The sequence below is a fragment of the Pongo abelii genome, chromosome 8, assembly GCF_028885655.2.
Source record: "Pongo abelii isolate AG06213 chromosome 8, NHGRI_mPonAbe1-v2.0_pri, whole genome shotgun sequence".
Lineage (NCBI taxonomy): Eukaryota > Metazoa > Chordata > Mammalia > Primates > Hominidae > Pongo > Pongo abelii.
Window position 1 is genome coordinate 34,580,169 of NC_071993.2, and position 20,494 is coordinate 34,600,662.

General features: G+C 39.8%; 1 pseudogene; it reads right to left on the reverse strand.

Moving 5' to 3' along the window:
- Nucleotides 1-1,447: 1,447 nt before the first annotated feature.
- The window catches only part of LOC134761981 (tigger transposable element-derived protein 1-like), a 54,810-nt pseudogene continuing 35,763 nt past the window's right edge, over nucleotides 1,448-20,494 (reverse strand).

The window sequence follows — 20,494 nt, forward strand, 5'->3', positions numbered from 1 at the left end:
TTTATTTCTATTACTATTACATTGTAATACATAATGAAGTAATTATACAACTCACTATAACGTAGAATCAGTGGGAACCCTGAGCTTGTTTTCCTGCAACTAGACGGTCTCATCAATATTTGAGTGTCTCCTCCACATATTTCTTGTAAGACTAAATTTTAGGAGTTGTGTTTTCTTGTCGCTGTTATGAATTATAATCTTTTTTTTTCTTTTGAGACGGAGTCTTGCTCTATTGCGCAGGCTAGAGTGCGGTGGCATGATCCCAGCTCACTGCAACCTCCACCTCCTGGGTTCAAGTAATTCTCCTGCCTCAGCTCCCCGAGTAGCTGGGATTACAGGCGTGTGCCACCATGCCTGACTAATTTTTGTATTTTTAGTGGAGATGAGGTTTCACCATGTTGAATTATAATTTTTAATGTATTTTTCCCCATTGCCACTTTCTCTGATATGAAAGGAAGCTTTTGGCTTTGGTAATAATAATAACATTCGTTATCACATCTAAATTTTTTGCATTTTATTCTTTCGGGTTTTCAGCAAATAATAATCACTTCATTTCTCTCTCTTTCTCTCTTTTTTTTTTTTTTTTTTTGAGACAGAGTCTTGCTCTGTTGCCCAGGCTGGAGTGCAATGGCAGAATTTTGGCTCATCACAACCTCTGCCTCCCAGGTACAAGCAATTCTCATGCCTCAGCCTCCCGAGTAGCTGGGACTACAGGTGTGTGCCACGATGCCTGGCGAATTTTTTATATTTTTGGTAGAGACAGGGTTTCACCATGTTGGTCAGGCTGGTCTCAAAATCCTGACCTCAGGTGATCTGCCCGTCTTGGCCTCCCAAAGTGCTGGGATTACAGGCATGAGCCACCGCGCCCGGCCACTTAATTTCTCTTTTCCAGGGGCTCTACCTTCATCCATCAACTTCTTTTGCCACCTTACTGCATTAGCAGTAAGTTCTAGAGATGATAGCAAATATTCTTGTCTTATTCCTGGCTTTAAGTAGAACATTAAAGTGCAGTACTTTCAAAGAACATTTTATACCCATCTAACAGAGTTACACAAACAAAGGATTCCAGGGCCAAATGAGTTTGGGAAACACCAACTTGATCAAGGCAAAACCGATTTCTTCAATACATTTGCTCTGTCAGAATCCTTCATCTGTTTGTCCGGAATATCCAAAAAAGAATCTAATATACACCATTTGCCAAATTTATTTGAACATACAAGTATACCACAGAGCTATTGTAGTTTCAGTTCCAGATCACCATGATAAAGTGAACACAGCAATAACACAAGTTACACACATTTTTTGGTTTCCCAGTGCATTTAAAAGTTATGTTTCCATTATACTATAGTCTATTAAGTGTGCAATAGCATTATGTCTAATAAACAATTTATATACCATAATTTCAAAAATTTTATTGCTAAAAGTATGCCAATGATCATCTGAGCCTCTATGTTGATGGCTGCTGACTGATCAGGGTGGTGGTTGCTGAAGGCTGGAGTGGCTGTGGCAATTTCTTAAAATAAGACAATAATGAAGTTGGCTGCATCCACTGGCTCTTCCTTTCACAAAAGATTTCTCTACAGTAAGCAATGCTGTTTGACAGCATTTCGCCCACTGTAGAACTGCTTTCACAATTGCAGTCAGTCCTCTCAAACCCTGCTGCTAATTTTATGGAATATTCTAAATCTTTTGTTGTCATTTCAACAATGTACACAGCATTTTCACCAGGAGTAGGTTCTATATCAAGAAAGCAATTTCTTTACTTATCCATAAGAAGCAACTCCTCATCCATTCAAGTTTTCTCATAAGATGGAGGCAATTCAGTCCCATCTTCAGGCTCCGCTTCTACTTCCAGTTCTCTTACTATTTCTACCACATCTGCAGGTACTTCCTCTACCGAAGTATTGAACTCCTCAAAGTCATCCGTGAGGGCTGGAATCAACTTCTTCCAAACTCCTGTTAGTGTGGATATTTTGACTTCCTCCCACGAATTACAAATGTTCTTAATGGCATCTAGAATGGCGAATTGTTTCCAGAAACTTTTCCATTTACTTTGCCTAAATCCATCAGAGGAACCATTCCCTATGGTAACTATAGCCTCACAAAATGTGTTTTTTTTTTTTTTGAGACGGAGTCTCGGTCTGTCGCCCAGGCTGGAGTGCAGTGTCGCTCACTGTAAGCTCCGTCTCCCAGGTTCACGCCATTCTTCTGCCTCAGCCTCCCAAGTAGCTGGGACTACAGGCGCCCGCCACCACGCCCGGCTAATATTTTGTATTTTTAGTAGAGACGGGGTTTCACCATGTTAGCCAGGATGGTCTGGATCTCCTGACCTCGTGATCCACCTGCCTCCGCCTCCCAAAGTGCTGAGATTACAGGCATGAGCCACCGTGCCCGGCCTAAATGTGTTTCTTAAATAGCAAGACTTGAATGTTGAAATTTCCTTGATCCATGGGCTGCAGAATGCATGTTGTGTTGACAGGCATGAAAATAACATTAATCTCCCTCTTCATCAGAGCTCTTAGGTGACCAGGCGTACTGTCTATAAGCAGGGATATTTTGAAAGGAATCTTTTTTTTTTCTGAGAAATAGGAATCTTTTTGTATCAACAGTGGGCTTAAAATGTTCAGTAAGCCATGCTGTAAACAGATGTGCTTTCATCCAGATTTTGTTATTCCATTTCTAGAGCACAGGCAAAGTCGATTTAGCATAACTCTTAAGGACCCTAAGATTTTTGAAATAGTAAGTGAGCATTGGCTTCAACTTAAAGTCATCAGCTGCATTAACCCCTAATAAGGGAGTCAGCCTGTCCTTTGAAGCTTTGAAGCCAGGCATTGACTTCTCTCTAGCTATGAAAGTCCTGGATGGCATTTTCTTCCAACAGAAAGCTGTTTCATCTACACTGAAAATCTTCTGCTCCGTGTAGCCACCTTCATCAGTGATCTTAGCTAGATTTGGGTAACTTGCTGCAGCTTCTCCATCAGCACTTGCTGCTTCACTTTGCACTTTTATGTTAAAGAAAGATGGCTTCTTTCCTTGAACATCAAGATCCAACTTCTGCTAGCTTCCAGTTTTCCTTCTGCAGCTTCCTCACCTCTCTCAGTCTTCATAAAATTGAAGAGAGTTAGGAGCTTACTCCAGGTTAGGCATTGGCTTAAGGAAATGTGGTGTGGCTGATTTGATATTAGCAAAAAGGCTGTTTCACTTTCTTATCACTGTTCACTGGAGTAGCACTTTTTTTTTCTTTTTTTTTGATATGGAGTCTAGCTCTGTCTCCCAGGCTGGAGTGCAGTGGCTTGACCTCGGCTCACTGCAAGCTCCACCTCCTGGGTTCACGCCATTCTCCTGCCTCAGCCTCCCGAGTAGCTGGGACTACAGGCACCCACCACCACGCCTGGCTAGTTTTTTGTATTTTTGGTAGAGACAGGGTTTCACCATGTTTGCCAGGATGGTCTTGATCTCCTGATCTCGTGATCCACCTGCCTGGGCCTCCCAAAGTCCTGGGATTACAGGCATGAGCCACTGTGTCTGGCCTGGAGTAGCACTTTTGATTTCCTTCAAGGAACTTTTCTTTTGCCTTCACAACTTGACTAACTGTTTGGCCCAAGAGGCCAATGTTGTCCTGTCTTTCCTTTCCAAATGGCTTCCTCACCAGCTTAATCATTTCCAGCTTTTGATTTTAAGCAAGGGATGTGTGACTCTTCCTTTCACTCGAACACTGGGGGTTATTAATTGGTCTAATTTCAATACTGTTGTGACCCTGGGAATAGAGAGACCTATTCTCCAAAGAGAAAAGAGGGAGAGAGAAAGAAGATTGGCCCGTCAGTGGAGCAGTCAGAACACATGCAAAATTCAGTGGGGTACGGTGGCTCAAGCCTGTAATCCCAGCACTTTGGAGGCCAAGGCGGACAGATCACTTGAGGTCAGAAGTTCCAGACCAGCCTGGCCAACATGGTGGAACCCCATCTCTACTAAAACTACAAAGATTAGCCAGGCGTGGTGCTTGTGCCTATAATCCCAGCTACTCACGAGGCGGAGGCAAGATAATCGCTTGACCCTGGGAGGCGGAGGCTCCAGTGAGCTGAGATCACGTTGTTGCACTCCAGCCTGGGTGACAGAGTGAGACTCTGTCTCAGAAAAAAAAGAACACATGCACAATTTATCAATTAAGTTGACTGGCACCCCAAAACAATTATAATAGTAACATCTAAGCTCACTGATCACAGATCACCATCACAGATATAATGATAATGAAAATGTTTGAAAGAATTACCAAACTGTGACCCGGAGACATGAAGTGAGCACATGTTATTGGAAAAAATGGCACTGACAGATGTGCTCCAGACAGGATGGCCACAAACTTTCAATTCGTGAAATAAAGTGCAGTAAAATGAGGTATACCCGTCTTTACCCCCACTTTTCTGTCCTCTTTAGTATCTTTTAGGCTTCATATTTTGTGAGACAAAAATTGGACAATGCTGCTCACCTGTTCCACCATTGTTCTTCTCTTTGGTTGTAAGAAAGAACTACTCATCTAATTTCCCTAGTCTCAGTCCCAGAGTCCTGAGAGAGGGAATCTACTTTGCCCAGCTAGGGCCAGAGATTCTCCCCATCCTCAGGACTGAACAAATTCTACACTCAGGGTCCCTAAGGGCTCACCCCAAGGGTAAGAAGAAACAATTCTCAGTTCTGTAAATTCTGTAAAGTCAGGCCACCAGGCAAATCCAGCCCCGGCTTCCCACTGTGATCATATGAGCTACTCAAAAGATGCCTAGAAAAATCTCTAATGAATTGCCTCATCTGTATCTGGATAACTCCAAAAAATTGGACTGAGTTTAAAACTAAGGATTAAGGCCAAGTGTGGAGGCCATAATCCCAGCACTTTGGGAGGCTGAGATGGGAGGAGCACTTGAGGCCAAAGAGGTCAAGACCAGCCTGGGCAATATAGCGAGACCTCCTCTCCACAAAATAGTTGTTTTTTAATTAGCCAGGTGTGGTGGTGCACACCTGTTATTCCAGCTACTTGGGAGGCCGGGAGGCTGATGTGGGAGGATTACTTCAGCCCAGGATTTTAAGGCTGCGGTGAGCTGAGATCACGCCATTGCTCTCCAGTCTAGGAGACAGAGCAAGATCTTACCTCTGGAAAAAAAAAAAAGAACACTAAGGATTAAGTGATTTTTCCTCCATTTTACCCACTGATCTATGCCTCTGGCACTGTCTGGCCACCTGATATAAGGCTAGGGCCTAGCGAAGATTGCATAGGTGGGAATAACTGATATTATTCTTCTTAGTGATGGCCTAGTTCCAGTGACCTCCTTGTCTATATATGACAATTCCTCCCAAATTCAACCTACTCTTTCAAGATTAAATAAAAATACATTATCCTCCTTCATTTAACTTTTTCTAAATCACACATTAAAGCAATCAGTTCACATTACCAAGTGTAGCATAAGTTGAATGGATGTGTTAGGAGCAAAATACGCACCTCCACCTTTGCCTGATGAGGAAGGCTACAGGTGCGTTGTCTGGACTGGCACCCCAGTGCCTCAAAAATGTAACCTTAATGCACAGAGGAGTGTGCTTCCTAAGGCATTAACCATCTGTAGCAGTGTTATAACAGCAGCCCCAATCTATTTTTCACAGTGACTTCTTCATGGTGCATGGTTCTGCAATAATACTCAGAACTCAAATTGTTTCACATCCACAAAGCCACAAACTATGAATACATATATAAGCTATACCAATAAACAGAGCCATTGCTTGAATAAAGATATTTTTATTGCCACTCATTAAATTACTATGTTTGAAATGTCTTAAACAAATGCTTTGGAACAGTATCATGCCAAATGTACCCGCACACACAGAAATGCAATTCGGCTTCAAAAACGACGTGCTCACAGCCACCATGCTCTGATTGGAGCCACATGGTGCTCTGGGCTTCCATGTGTTGGCTTTTCCACCAAAACCAACTCAGAACATTTCCTCCAAGGATCCCCTTTCCCATTTCCTCCCCTCTTCTGATTTTGGACACATTTGAAGAAACTTGAATGTTCTTTATCCTTTACCCAAGGGTAAAAGAAAACACAAAATGATCGTGATCAGATGTTTATTTAACATCTATAGAGAGCCCATATATATGTGTTTTTTAATCCCTGAGCTATCAAGACTACATTTTACCTGTTCAAATAAAGGCTAACCCACCTCCCAGCCATAATCAGTATCCAGTTAATTTTTAGGAGGTTGATAGGAGGATGATATACCACCTGAGTGGCTGCCTGGAGCCTGAGGCATGGAGTTGCAGTGCTTGGTGTGATTACCTGGGCAGAGCCAAGGCGCCTCATGAAGCTGAGGATGGGGAGAAGCCCTGGGATACTTCTCACCTGAAACACAGATTGGTAGAGCACAGCCCCAGCTCATGGGAGAAGAAATGAAATGATGAAAACTTACTTTACATAGGAAGAAGCTGAGACGTGAAGTTGATTCCACTTGTCCAAGACCCCACAGCTCCTGAGAACTGGAAGAAAGAGTAAGACAGGTCTAACAGGCTTCAAAGTCCAAACCGTTCCTGCCCATCATTTAGAATCCAAAGAAATCCTTACAACAAGATTTCACTTTAACATAAGAAAAGAGTACATTTCAACCACAAAACAATAAAATATTTTTTTCATTGAATGTCAGTTGTTCAATAGTACTGTTTAAAAGCAGAGTTTGGCCGGATGCGGTGGCTCATGCCTGTAATCCCAACACTTGGGGAGGCCGAGGCAGGTGGAGCACCTGAGGTCAGGGGTTCAAGAGCAGCCTGGACAACATGGTGAAACCTGTCTTTACTAAAAATACAAAAAATTAGTTGAGCATGGTGGCACACATCCATAGTCCCAGCTGAGGCAGGGGAATCACTTAAACTTGGGAGGAGGAGGTTGCAGTGAGCAGAGATTACACCACTGCACTACAGTCTAGGCTACAGAGCAAGATTCCATCTAAAAAAAAGAAAAAAGAAAGAAAGAAAAAAAGCAGAGTTTTACTAAAATAACAACAAAAAGCTTTGCCTTTAACTTGACTGGAACAGAGCATCAGTGTTTATTTCGTTACAGTAGTGCATCCTAATGTGGACCATGTAATAGATATAATAAATGAAACACTATATGATGATAACCAGGACACTCATTTAAATGACCAGTTGCTTGGCAATATTTGCTGCAAATGAACATCCTGTAAAGATGGCGCCCTGCCCCAGCTGCGCATGAATGTAGACACAAAGCTCTGAGATGCAATAAATGAGAGCCATATACTGAGCATTCTCACAGGGGCAAGAATTACACTGGCACCTCAATTCTCACCATATTGCCTCCTTGCCCCTTGGCCTCCTGTAAATGCCTGCACCTTTCCTGAACTTCAAGAGAAGTTAGAACCTGCTCATCTGCTGCAAAAGAGAACTCAAGGATAGCTGCTCCATGCCAAGAAAACAGATGGTCTAATTTCCTGGAAGAAAGGATGGAAGGAAAGGGTTCAAAGGGTGATCGATTTATTTTTAGAGGAAAAAGGTATTGAACAGGGGACTGAGTTGACTAAATTGTTTTAAAGAATAATTTTAAAAAACAGGTGTGCTAGACCAGGTGTACTGTTTCCTGAAACCAGATCACATAAAAAAAGATCTTGAAAAGGAAATGTGTGTCAATGTGTCATCCCCTTGATGTTGGAAGCAATAAGGTTAACCATTCACCCCACCACTCTGTTTTCACCACTTGTCTCTAGGTCCCACTGCTACAGCCAGGCAGGATGCATGATGCCTCTCTCCATTGGTTGATACCTTTCCACTCTGACCCAGTAAGAGATTTATTCATCCACTCAGAGGTGTTTTAAATCTCCCCTATACCGAAGGATAATGTAAAACCACAGAAGTTGTGGGCAAATACCTAGAGAATGCTCACAGAGAATGTGAAAGCCGCAGGACCTAGCAAATAAGGAAGTTGTTCCTAGGCCATAGTCACTGATGGCAGGGACATACAGAGTGCACAGGGAAACAAAGCCTCCCTGAGTGTCTTTTTGCAAATTCGGTCCTTAGTGTGAACTAGGAGCAAGAGCAGAAGTGGAAGATAAGGATTTCCCCCAGCTGCTTTTCAGGGCCTGGCTCTATGGACTCAAAGGACACATGCCAGGGCCGAGGGCAGAATTGCGCAAGACCCACAGAAGAACAAAGAGGTGGTCTCATAGAAGGAGAAATACGGCCCAGATTCTAACAGAACCTGTTCTCCTACCCAAACTAAACTCAGCATTCTCACCAATTCCAACTAAGAAGAAATTGAATCAATCTTTCTTTCTTTCTTTCTTTCTTTCTTTCTTTCTTTCTTTCTTTCTTTCTCCCTTCCTTCCTTCCTTCCTTTATTTCTTTCTTCCTTTCTTTCTTTTGCCAAAATCCTGATAAATGGTGGTACCAGGATTGGAACGCAGATAAATTCATTTGTTGCATAGATGACATTTTAACCATATGGAAACTACATGCAATTCTCATTGCATTCGTGGGTTCCATCCTTTGTTCATTGCTGTCTGCAGTTAAGGTGGCTCCCTTATTTGTGGGGGTTGATTCTCACTATCAAAATCCACGACCCCCATAGGGAGAGCAGGTGGGTAGCCCTACTGATGAACAGCCCAAGTTGAGCTCAATCTGCATGCCCCATACCTCACATCCAGGCACATGGGAAATGTGCACTGTTGATAACTGGATTACACTTTTACTGCATTCCTAAACACGGCCTGAGTGCATAGCCTTTCAGCCATGGTTGTGACCCCTCAAGGGCCTGAAGTCCTTTCCTATGTCTATCACCTTCCAAGAACAGCCCTTCTTAGAGAAAGACCTCACTGGAGACAGGAACCATGACTTACTCATCTTCGTAGTTCACACCCTTCACCCAAGTCACTCCCCCAATTCCCAGAACAGTGGCTTTTACACAACCCGCACTCGATAAATATTTATTGAAGTCAATCTGCTGTAGCCTTCGTCATGCTAGCTCTTTGATGGTGCTGAACATCCACGCCAGTCATCTTGAGAATAACAAAGACTGCTTTCCTAAGGAGAAAGCGTATTTTCCAATGACACTTGTGAGCTCTTTGTGATTACAAAAGTAATGCATATTCATTATAGAAATTTGGAAAATTCAGAAAAGCATAAATAAAAAATACAATAATTAATAATCCCATCATCTATAAGAGAACTGCTGTTAACTTTTTGCTGCTTATTCTTCCTGGTTTCTATGTGTTCTTTTACATATGTAAATTATAAAATTGGGATCACAGTGATTACTATTTTTAATCTTTTTAAACATAACTGATTAGCTTTGTCATACGTGCCCTTAAATATTCTTGAAGAACATGATTTCTAATGGTTGCAATGTGTTCCACCATATGGATGTTCTAGTATTCTGTAATTTAACCAATTTCCTTTGTTGGGCATTTTGGTTATTTTCAATTTTCTACTGTTATAAATAAGGATTCAGTGAACATCCTAGTCCATAAATCTTTGCACCCAGTTTTAATTATTTCTATACATGAAATTCCTAGAAATGGAATTGTGCAAAGACTAAAAAGCAAGACTATTTTGAAGATGAAAAATGGTATGCAGGCCAGAATCTAACTTTATCTATTTGAGGAGATAAAAACCAGATAATGATCTGTTGGCTCCAAGGCATAACCTTTCGAAATCTGACTTTCATTTCATGGACCTGTCATCTGCCCAGTCTAGGAAGACCATCCTCTGTTGAGAGTCAATGCCTCATGAAGAACAGAGACTTGGGCCAGGTGCAGTGGCTCACACCTATAATCTCAGCAGTTTGGGAGGCCGAGGTGGAAGGATCACCTGAGGTCAGGAGTTCAAGACCAGCCTGGGCAACATGGCAAAAACCCATCTCTAGTAAAAATACAAAAATTAGCTGGGTGTGGTGGCTCACATCTGTAGTCTCAGCTACTTGGGAGGCTGAGGCATGAGATTCACTTGAACCCAGGAGGCAGAGGCTGCAGTGAGCTGTGATCGCACCACTGCCCTCCAACCTGGGTGAAAGAGTGAGACTCTGTCTCAAAAAAAAAAAAAAAAAGAACAGAGACTTGGCTCTAAAGTCTTACAGGCTTGTGTTCTAATCCTGATACGTCCGCTTAATACCCATGTGCCCTGAGCTAATGTATTAAGCCCTACCATCTACAAATACGAAATTGAAAGTAAGACTATTGTGTACAGAATGGTAACTACCCAAAATTAGTTCTGCCCTTCTTCCTTACTACCATATAGGAAGGTACTGTACCTAGTCAATTTATGACAAAGTTTGTTTCCCTTGCAACTAGATGTGGCCTTCTGTATCAGAACTTAATCATAAGATGTCAGGAAAAATTGTGATGGAACTTCTAGAGAGACTTAAAAGCAGGGATAGTTAGAGAAAACCCCTTTTGTACTCCCTCCTGACATGGTTTGGACCTGTCAAACCATGGTGTCCCCACCAAATCTCATGTCAAAGTGGAATCCCCAGTGTTGGAAGTGGGGCCTGGTGGGAGGTGATTGGATCATGGGGCGGTTTTCTCATGAATGGTGTAGCACCAACCCCCTTGGTACTGCCCTCTCGATTAGTGAGTGAGCTCTCATAAGATCTGGTCATTTCAAAGTGTGTGGCACCTCCCCCCTCACTCTCTCTTGCTCCTGCTTTCTCCATATGAATTTCCTGCTCCCACTTTGCCTTCCATCATGAGTAAAAGTTCCCTGAGGCACCCCCAGAAGCAGGTGCCACCATGCTTCCTATACAGCCTACAGAACCATGAGCCAACCTATTTTCTTTTACATTACCCAGTCTCAGGTATTTCTTTATACCAATGTGAGAATGGCTTAATACATCTCCTTCCTGATGCTTGGAATGCAGATGTAATGGCTGGAGCTCCAGCAGTCATTTTGGGATCTTGAAATGAAGCCATACTCTGAAAATATCAGTAAAGAAAAGCTGGCGCCTGAGACCCTTGTGATAGCATGGAACGGTCACATCTGCCTGGGACTGACTCATTCACACTGCTTTAGCTGACAGAATAAACCCTGTGTAGTGAAGCCAGTATTGTGTTGAGTTTTCCCTTATAGGCAGTCAAACCTAATCCTAACTGATGAGAATACACACACATACATAGTCATTATGGGGATAAAACAATCTATTAATATGCCTGGCACATAGCAGGTTAGCAGTACAGGTTGGGTCTTTTTTTACATAATTGTATCCTTTTTTACTACCAGAGCATGTCAACCTTCTGCTGATTCTCTCTCTTTTCCTGCAATATGAAGCCACAAAGGACCTCCTTCTCTGATGTCCAGTTGAGGATTTCTTCCTGATAATCTCAGCAGTTTATCTTCTCACATAAATTTCTCCTTCTCTCACTACTTTCTGCTTCCACCTTGAAACCTGGGTTTTCATTGATTTGCTAAGATTTCTGGACTCACACACCTCTTAGGGACACCAAAACCAAATCTGAGTTTTTTCAATAATGAACTTAAAAATTTACTCCTAATATTTGTCATCAATACATAATCATTAATCACACATTACTCCCAATAGCTATTACATACTCAGGCATATTTTTGCCTGAAGTTCTAATTTACAGCTTGGATTACCTCACTGACCAGATCTGGCAGATTTCCTGGACTTCAGTGAAAAAAAAAAAAAAAACCTTTATTGTCAATTTGGAAATAAGAAAAATACCTAATTGCTCCTTCTGAAGTACTGAGGACATGTCACTCAGATATATCTCTGTACTACTTTCTCTTAGTGGACTGAGAATCTGTAACCAGGACAGATTCTAATTCTTGAATGCTTGAAATTAAATTAATTTAACCAGTCACAAAATAATTAGACTCAATTTGATCAGTTGTTAAATAAAAAGCAAAGCTATTATTTGAATTCAAGAAGTGCCTTCAAATTTGTTTGCAAATACGCGTGCAATTATAAATGAGACAAAATTACATTTAACAGTAAAAAATTGGAAACAATTTAAATGTGACAGAGGGTACACCCATTATGTTGCAAACATATATATAACTATCAGTTATAAAAGTAATGTTTATAAAATAGATATTAACGAAAACATTTGTTTTATTATTATTATTATTATTATTATTTTGGAGATGGAGTTTCTCTCTTGTCTCCCAGGCTGGAGAACAGTGGCACAATCCTGGCTCATTGCAACCTCCACCTCCTGGGTTGAAGCAATTTTCCTGCCTCAGCCTCCCTAGTAGCTGGGATTGCAGGCGCCTGCCACCACACCTGGCTAATTTTTGTATTTTTAGTAGAGATGGGGTTTTACCACATTGGCCAGGCTGATCTTGAACTCCTGACCTCAAGTGATCCACCCACCTCAGCCTTCCAAAGTGCTGGGATTACAGGTATGAGCACCATGCCCAGCCAAGGAAAACATTTGTAATATTAGGAGAATAAATTAAATAGATAGATGGCATAAACAACAGGACTACTCTGTCCTTTCTAGTCTTTGCTACCTGCTAATTTTTTCAGTGATTCCCACACATTCATGGAGCATTCTGGCACCTGAGTGAACACATTTCTCTCCACCCTACTTTTACTCAGTGTTCCTGGATGGGATAATTGTCCTAATGCAAGATACATCTGCTAACCTGGTCTATGGATGTCTGATTTTGGGAATTCCAGTGATACGCCTTTCTATGTAGCAACCTACTTCTAAAATCGCTCTGGTTCTTACTAATCAGAATTTTTCTGTCTTATAAACCTTAAAATCCGGTATCCTATTTGCTAAGTGAATTATTATTATGGTTCTCCTACATTCTTACACCCCATACACCATTCTTTAAACTTATTTCTACCACCAGTCCCTTAATCACTCCCTTTTACTCCCTAACCAATTCCTTTCCTTCTTCACGTTTTCCCCCTTCAAGCAGTACACTCTGCATTCTCCATGCTCCTTTGGTTTTCTCTCGACCTCCTTCCCACCTGTTCTGTGAAACATCACCCTTGCACTACCCAAACACCAGAGTTCTCTGATTCTACTTTTGGGCTGCTGAAGAGATGGACCCAGCCACACACACTGGTATTGAGTCATGATTTCCAGTCTCAGCTGAGCCCAGTGCTCCCTGCTCACATTCCGAGATGTTCCAATTCCTAATTATTTCAGAAAAAAAAAAAACCCACACCCTTCTATTTATCAATATTCTCCTTCCCGCTTCCTTGCTGACTGATCATAAGCAGAGTCCTTCTTCTGTCTCAAATGTATCCCTTATTTTTGAGGCCCTCATGTCCCATTCCCCAGGATGCTCCTCTGTCAATCACTACCAACCGTTGCAGCTTCAATCTTTTTCGTCAGCATCAGAACCACTCAATTGCTGTCATCTCAAAAAGGATGTGTTTGCCTCATGTCCATTCCAGCTGCCAGTCTTTGCTTTTCCTTCCAGAGCCAAGCTACCTAAAATAATTACCAACATGTGGTCCCAGTTTTTAACCTCTTTTTCATTCATCAATGTCTCAAGTCCCACCTTTCTCCCCAAAACTGCTCTCCAAGATTACCAAGTGATCATTTTGTTGCTCAGCTCAATGGATAAACTTCAGTCTTCATTGCATTGACTATTCCGTAGACATGGATATACTTTCTTTTGTTGGGTTGGGGTTTTTGTTTTTGTTTTGGGAAACAGCTTTATTGAGATACAATTTACATACCATAAATTAATCCATTTAAAGTGCCCAATTCAGTGTTTGTTTTAGTATACTCAGAGTTATGCAATCATCACCACAGTCAATTTTAGAACATTTTCATCACTCCCCAAAAAAGCCTAAACTCTTTAACATTCACCCTCATTCTCTTCATACCCCTCCCCAGCCCTAAGCAATTATGAATCTACTTTCTGTTGGTACAGTTTCACCTATTCATGTTTCATGTAAATAGAATAATAAATCATACAATATGTGTGTTTTCTGTGACTACTTTTTACTTAGCACAATGTTTTCAAGGTTCATCCATATTGTGCTAAGGCTCACCACTTCATTCTTTTTCATAGACAAATAACATTCTGTTGTATGAGTATACCACATATTATTTATCTATTCATCAATTGATCAATATTTGGATTATTTCCACCTTTTGGCTATTATGAATAATGCTGCTGTGAACATTTGTCACAGAGATTTTTCTGTGGACATATGTTTTATTTTATGTTGAGTATATACCTAGTAGTGAAATTGCTGGGTCACATGGTAACTTGATACTCAAACTTTTTAAAGAACTGCTAGACTATTTTCCAAAGGGGTTGCACCATTACATGTTCTGACCAGCAGCATATGAGGTTTCCAATTTCTCCACATCCTAATCAATACTTGTTATTATCTGTCTTTTTTATTATAGCCAGGTGAGAATAACATAGTATCTCATAGTGGTTTTAATTTTCATTTTCCCAATGACTAATGATGTTGAACAACTTTTTAAATCTTTTTTAATTAATTTATGAGATCATTTATGTATTTTTTATGTAGTTTATAGTCAAATAAATAATTTGCAAATTTTTCCTCCTATTCTATGGGTTCTAGTTTCACTTTCTCAATGGTGTCCTTTTAAGAACAAAAATGTTTGATTTTGATTAGTCTAATTTACCTATTTTCTCTTTTATTATTTGTGCCATGGTATTATATCTAAAAAACACCGTCTAATCTGAGGTTATGAAGATTTTCCTCTACTTTTTCTTATAAAAATGTTATATTTATAAAACTATAGTTTTAGTTATAGTTATAACACCCTCATAAGTGTTATAGTTATAAAACAATAACACTCTCATAAAAAAAAGTAAGGGGAAATTTTCATGACCTCAAATTACATTGCTCTTACATTTAAGGCAATAATCCATTATGAGCTAAATTTTGTATATGGTGTGAGGGAAGGATTGACCTTAATATTCTTGATACTTGAAACTCTGCTTTCTTGGCCTTCAAGACTAGATTTCCCTAGTTTTCACCCTGTCTTACTTTATAGCCATTTAGTTTCTATAAAAAGTGCTTGTTTCTTCTCCAATGTCATTGGACCCCAGGTTTCTATTGTAATTAGAGGTTCAATTTTAACTCCCTTATTTAATTGTAAGATTGAGAACAGAAACTTCCTTATTTGATTTTATGTTCACCAAAGCCTCTGACAAAGACTGGAATTCTGTGGGTATGATAGATATTTATATTAAAAACAAAACTGGCATCAGAACAAAGGCCTGAAGGTAAAATAGAGAAAGTGTATGTGTGTGTGTATATACATTATACATACACACAGATATATAGGTATAAGTCTTGCCTTTTTTCTATTCCTCAGGCTTTTATAATAAAAATACTTGGAAATATAATAATTGTATGTTTTAAAATAATTAAAAGAGTGTAATTGGATTATTTGTAATGTAAAGGATAAATGCTTGAGGGGATGGATACCCCATGATGTGCTTATTTCACATTGCATGCCTGTATCCAAACATCTCATGAACCCATAAATATATGCACCTACTATGTACTGACAAAATAAATTATAAATACATTTTTTAAAAATTGAAAAAAGATACTTGGAAACAATAAGGAAAACATCTGTATTTAAGGAAAAGAGGAAAAGAAGCTAAAACTTTTAACAAGAAGAATAAATTACTGCACTAACCACCCCACTGGATTGTGAGATTAAATGAAATTATGTAACTGAAAGCACCTTTTAATAGAAGCACTACACAAATATAAGGTAATGCTCTAAACAAACCCCAGATATTGACACCCTTGTCATCACCTGGTAAATTCCTTTAGAGCAGGACCCATTTTATGTATTCCTGGTACAATGCCTGGCACATAGCACATCTTAATTCTTTTATCTATTCAACCAATGTGTCTGGAGGGGCCACCATGTGCCAGAAACCATGCAACATGCTGGAGAATTCAGAAGCCAGAAGAACATGGTTCTTGACTTCATGCCCTACTATGCAGTTGAAATAGGAAATAAATATTTACTGAGAAATATTAAATCAGCTTGTGTTCCTGACATGTTATCTTTTTAGAAATGCAATAATAATGACAATATTATACATTTCCAACAATGTTTTAGAAAGCTTTGGGAAAAAAATTAAGGAAGTATTAGCAAAATGAAAACCTGTTCAGCATTTACAGAGTGCCTGCTCCACGTGAAACACTGTCCTAGAATCTCTAAGGAATGAAGAGAAGAGTGAGACCTGGCTCCCACCCTATGAAAGTGCAAAGGCTCATGGAAAGGAAAGGTAGAGAGATATCTACAAAGATAACTCTAATCCAAAGCAAGTTATGGGAAATGCTATAATGAAGGTTTAAACAAAATGTAGACAGAGTTCAGGGGCAGACAGGATTCTGAGAAGAGCATAGTGTTATCTTAGGGAGGTTTCTGCTCATGCTTGTCTGTCTGGCAACTTAGACAGCAACAGCTTTACAAGCAGATTCAAGTATCTGTGCTCCCATGAAGCATTTCCACCTCCCTGCCCACACAGATAGGATGATGGTGGCTCTAAGAGTGATCAGCAGATGCTGGGCTCCTGTGAATGTCTAGGACAAGACCTAGGTATGGATGAATTTTCCATTTCTTCTGAAATATATAGGATCAGCACCGTAGGGCAGGAAGGGAACCCAGAGACCATCATTCCAACCTCCCACATGGTACATTACTGTTTATTTGAGCCTATGTCCATGTTCGAGAATGAATATCCTTTAGGCTTCACCCTCCAGCAGACTATTGGATTTTTGGAGTTACCCACACTTAAAGTAGAAGAAATGAACATTCAATTAAATATAATTCAAACAGTCTGTTTTATCAAAGCAAGTTGACCATAAATCAGAAGAAAAGGTGGGGTTTACATCACATAAATGAGACAGGAACTTGGCAATGGCCCATCTTGGCAAGCTGTCATGCCAGGTCTACACAAGGTCAATATGGTAATTCATTTCCTGAAATTACTTAATTCTGCTGTCTGTAACCAAACAGCTATTTATCTTCTTATACAGGAGCATGTCACTTCATGGTAAAATTGATATTTGGCGATCCAAGTTTACAGGCAAGTGAATTGTTACTATACCATAGGACTTGACTCTTTTACAGAGAAACATTTATTAAACACAGTAAAACAGGATTCTGTTTACAGATTTTAAAAAAATCTTTTTACACTATCTTTTCTATCACATAGTAATTGCATAGAACTGAATGTTTTTCTACAAAAAAGACTTCCCACTACGGTCAGCAGATAATGTTGGTGCTAAGGCAAGTTCCAAAATTTTGAGTAGTAAATGTCTTTCTCCTGCCAAGCCAGATTGCGAGAGATCAATTTTAGCTTCTTTTCAAATTGTAGTAATTAATAACAGATTTTTTTTTCCTGTCACTGACCCAGGCATAAATGTAGGCTTGAAAAATAGCCAAAACAGATCTGCACGATGCTCTAAAAGAAAGTTCCCTCTATGGCATCAATGCAAGCCTTATTCCAGATTTCTGGCAAAGCTCTTCTCAGTTGCCTTTCTCCAGCAAAGTGGGCCTACGCACACTGTAAAATAAACTCAGAGAATGTTCAGCAATCTGCTGGTGGAGGTGCTTGCTAAGTGAGCATCTCTCCCCTCCGTAAGCTGAAGTGTGATCATTTCTCTGTTCACCTCATTTGCATGATCTAATGAAAAATGCACAACCTTGGATTATATCTGAAGCTATGAATCTATTAGATCTTTACAATAAGAAGTCAGGCACATGTGGATAGCTTCACTGCATATATATATATACATATGTTTTGATGTTTTGTTTTATTTTTCCCAAGACAGAGTCTTACTCTGTCACCCAGACTGGAGTGCAGTGGCAGAGTCATAGCTCACTGAATGAAAACCTCAAATTCCCAGGCTGAAGGAATCCCTCCCTCCTTAGCCTGGGTAGCTAAGACCACAGGCACACAGCACCATGCCTAGCTAGTTTTTATTATTTATTTATTTTTTATTATTATTATTATTATTTTGTAGAGACAGGGTCTTCCTATGTTGCCCAGGCTGATCTTGAACTCCTGGCCTCAAGTGATCCTCCCACTTCTGCCTCCCAAAGTGCTGGGATTACAGACAGGAGCCACCACACCTGGCCTCACTGCATACATACTAAATCAAATAGGACGGCATATGCATTATTTGGAGATGTTGCTGAAATGCTTTATCTCTTTATAAAAGTCCAAGCATTTATTCAATAAACATTTCACAATCTATAAGAAGGCAAGGTAAGAAGCTTACAGTTTGGTAGAAAGAGATAAACGTGAGGTAGAATGGAAGGTTGGATATGTTCTAAGAGAAATGGGTGGGCCCTCAGGAGAGAGGTTGATTTTATCTTGGGCCGGAGGATGCAAACTCAGTATATTTCATGTAAAAAGTTGGGATGAGAATCAAACCAGGAGATTCTACAAACATCACGCCTTCCTTACTCCAACATGAAAGCTTTCAAGTAATGATATCTTTAGCAGAGATACAAATATGCTTTTATTTTCCTAAAGTTGAAAGTGTATTTGAAATAAGTCAGGGGATGATGGCACTGAAAACTCTTTCTTCCAAAAAAAATTGTTATTTTATGCAGATGTGACTGCATCAGCTAGACTTTCTTACTGTCTGCACAATGCTCACCTTTCTAAGTTAGATGCTGCAGGTGAGCTGATGATACTTTCCCTCCTTTCTTTTGAAGATGAAAATGACAGCTGTACCTAACACAAGGCTTTGCCATCTGTATGCATTAGACAAGCCAATTTAACTTTTAGGATAATAGGACTTTCCAAGCCTTCAAAGCTAAAGGCAAAGGAAAAAAATAAAGGACAGCTTAGGCTTACTCAGATTCTGAAGTGATTTTTCTGTCTTCTGTAAATTGAGATAATGGAAACTATCAATACCGCCGTATTTACTCCATAAGATCCTGTTTGGTAATTGTATTTAAATACATATTACAACAAAGAAATAATAAAAGGTAAAGTGGGATGATGTGTCCGTGTTGGAGCTTGAGAGAACATACATGTTGGTGCAGATGGGGTCCTGTGGGGAGCGCTTGTGAATGTCAGAACACATCAGGGGCATCAGAAGGAGTCAGCAATTTCAACATGTTGCGAATCTGGGACGTCGTTCTGTGTTTCCTATAGAAAGGCACAAGCAGAATCAATCAAATTGGGTTTTAATTAGAACATGAGTCAATCAGGAGACTAAATTCCAAGGCTAATTCTAACACTGTCCAAAAACCAAAACAACAAAAAAAAAAGAGCTCAATTAGACATTGTCTTCTCGTTCCCAGCTAAAACGGAAGCATCTGCCTAATTAGAAAAAGACATCATTCATCCAACACAAATTAGGGGGCTCTTCCATGAAGGTTGCATGCAAAATTATATGAGGATGGTAAGAATTTCTATAACTCCCAAGAGCGTGTTTACAGAATTACACAGCCTTTGATGAAATTCTCACTGCATCCTGCTCTCAGGGTTGCGTGAAGGGAGTTATCCTTATCTTTAAATGAACAAATGCCAAGAATATCCTACCCAATAGCCTCTCTCAGCAGAGCAACAAAAACATGTTAAGTTTTTTTTTTTTTTTTTGACTGAATGCACATTTAGCTTCCCTTTTTCTGTGCTGATTATATTTTCCAAACTCATTTCTATTGAATTGGCCTAGCTGAAAATTTAATTGGCTTCATTTAAGACAAAAATAGGTTTTATAACAGCTGTACTGATTTTTTAATGCAAAATAGAAAAATAAAATAATGCAAGTATATTATTTATTCAAGGGTGCCAATCTTACCCCACATTCCCACGTTGAGTGATTCAATCCAGACCCCACACAAGTCATCTTAAGATGCCCAGAAAATTATTGTACTTGTGAACATACAAAGCAACTTATCACTTGATTGAGAGGGAGTAAAAATTACCCATATTACAACTCCGCATTTTAATATAGAGAAAGTAAGTGCATTCAGTCACACATTTAGTGAGAGCTCCTCACCAAAGAACACCTATTAAGAATCCGCCTGCACATATGGCTCTATAGAGTACAAAACAAAGCTCACCTGTTTCTGAGGAAACCAAAATGTCAGTGCCTGCAAATAATATACTGTGCAAAGATCATATTTTGTTCATGTGGAATTCAGTTTTCATGTGCAGAGTAAATTTTTAATGAAATATTTTTCTTCTCTCTACCCAAATATCATTCCCAGAATATTCTTCAGAGACAAAAAGACATATAATCTTCAAACTCAAATCCTTTTTTTTCTAGTTCAAGTTGCACTCAGATTAAGATCTAGGGGTTTTATATATGAATAAACTGACTGTGTATCTAATAATGACTCTAGTTACCTGTGGCAGGTTGGTTAATGCTTTAGTACTTCTTCATTAGGAAAGACTTTTTCTGATTTGGGATCAAGTCAGGGAGTCAGTGTGAAACACAGCTCCAACCTGGAGAAAGACCTACCAGGTAAAAGGTCATGGAGATGACTCAAGTCTCAG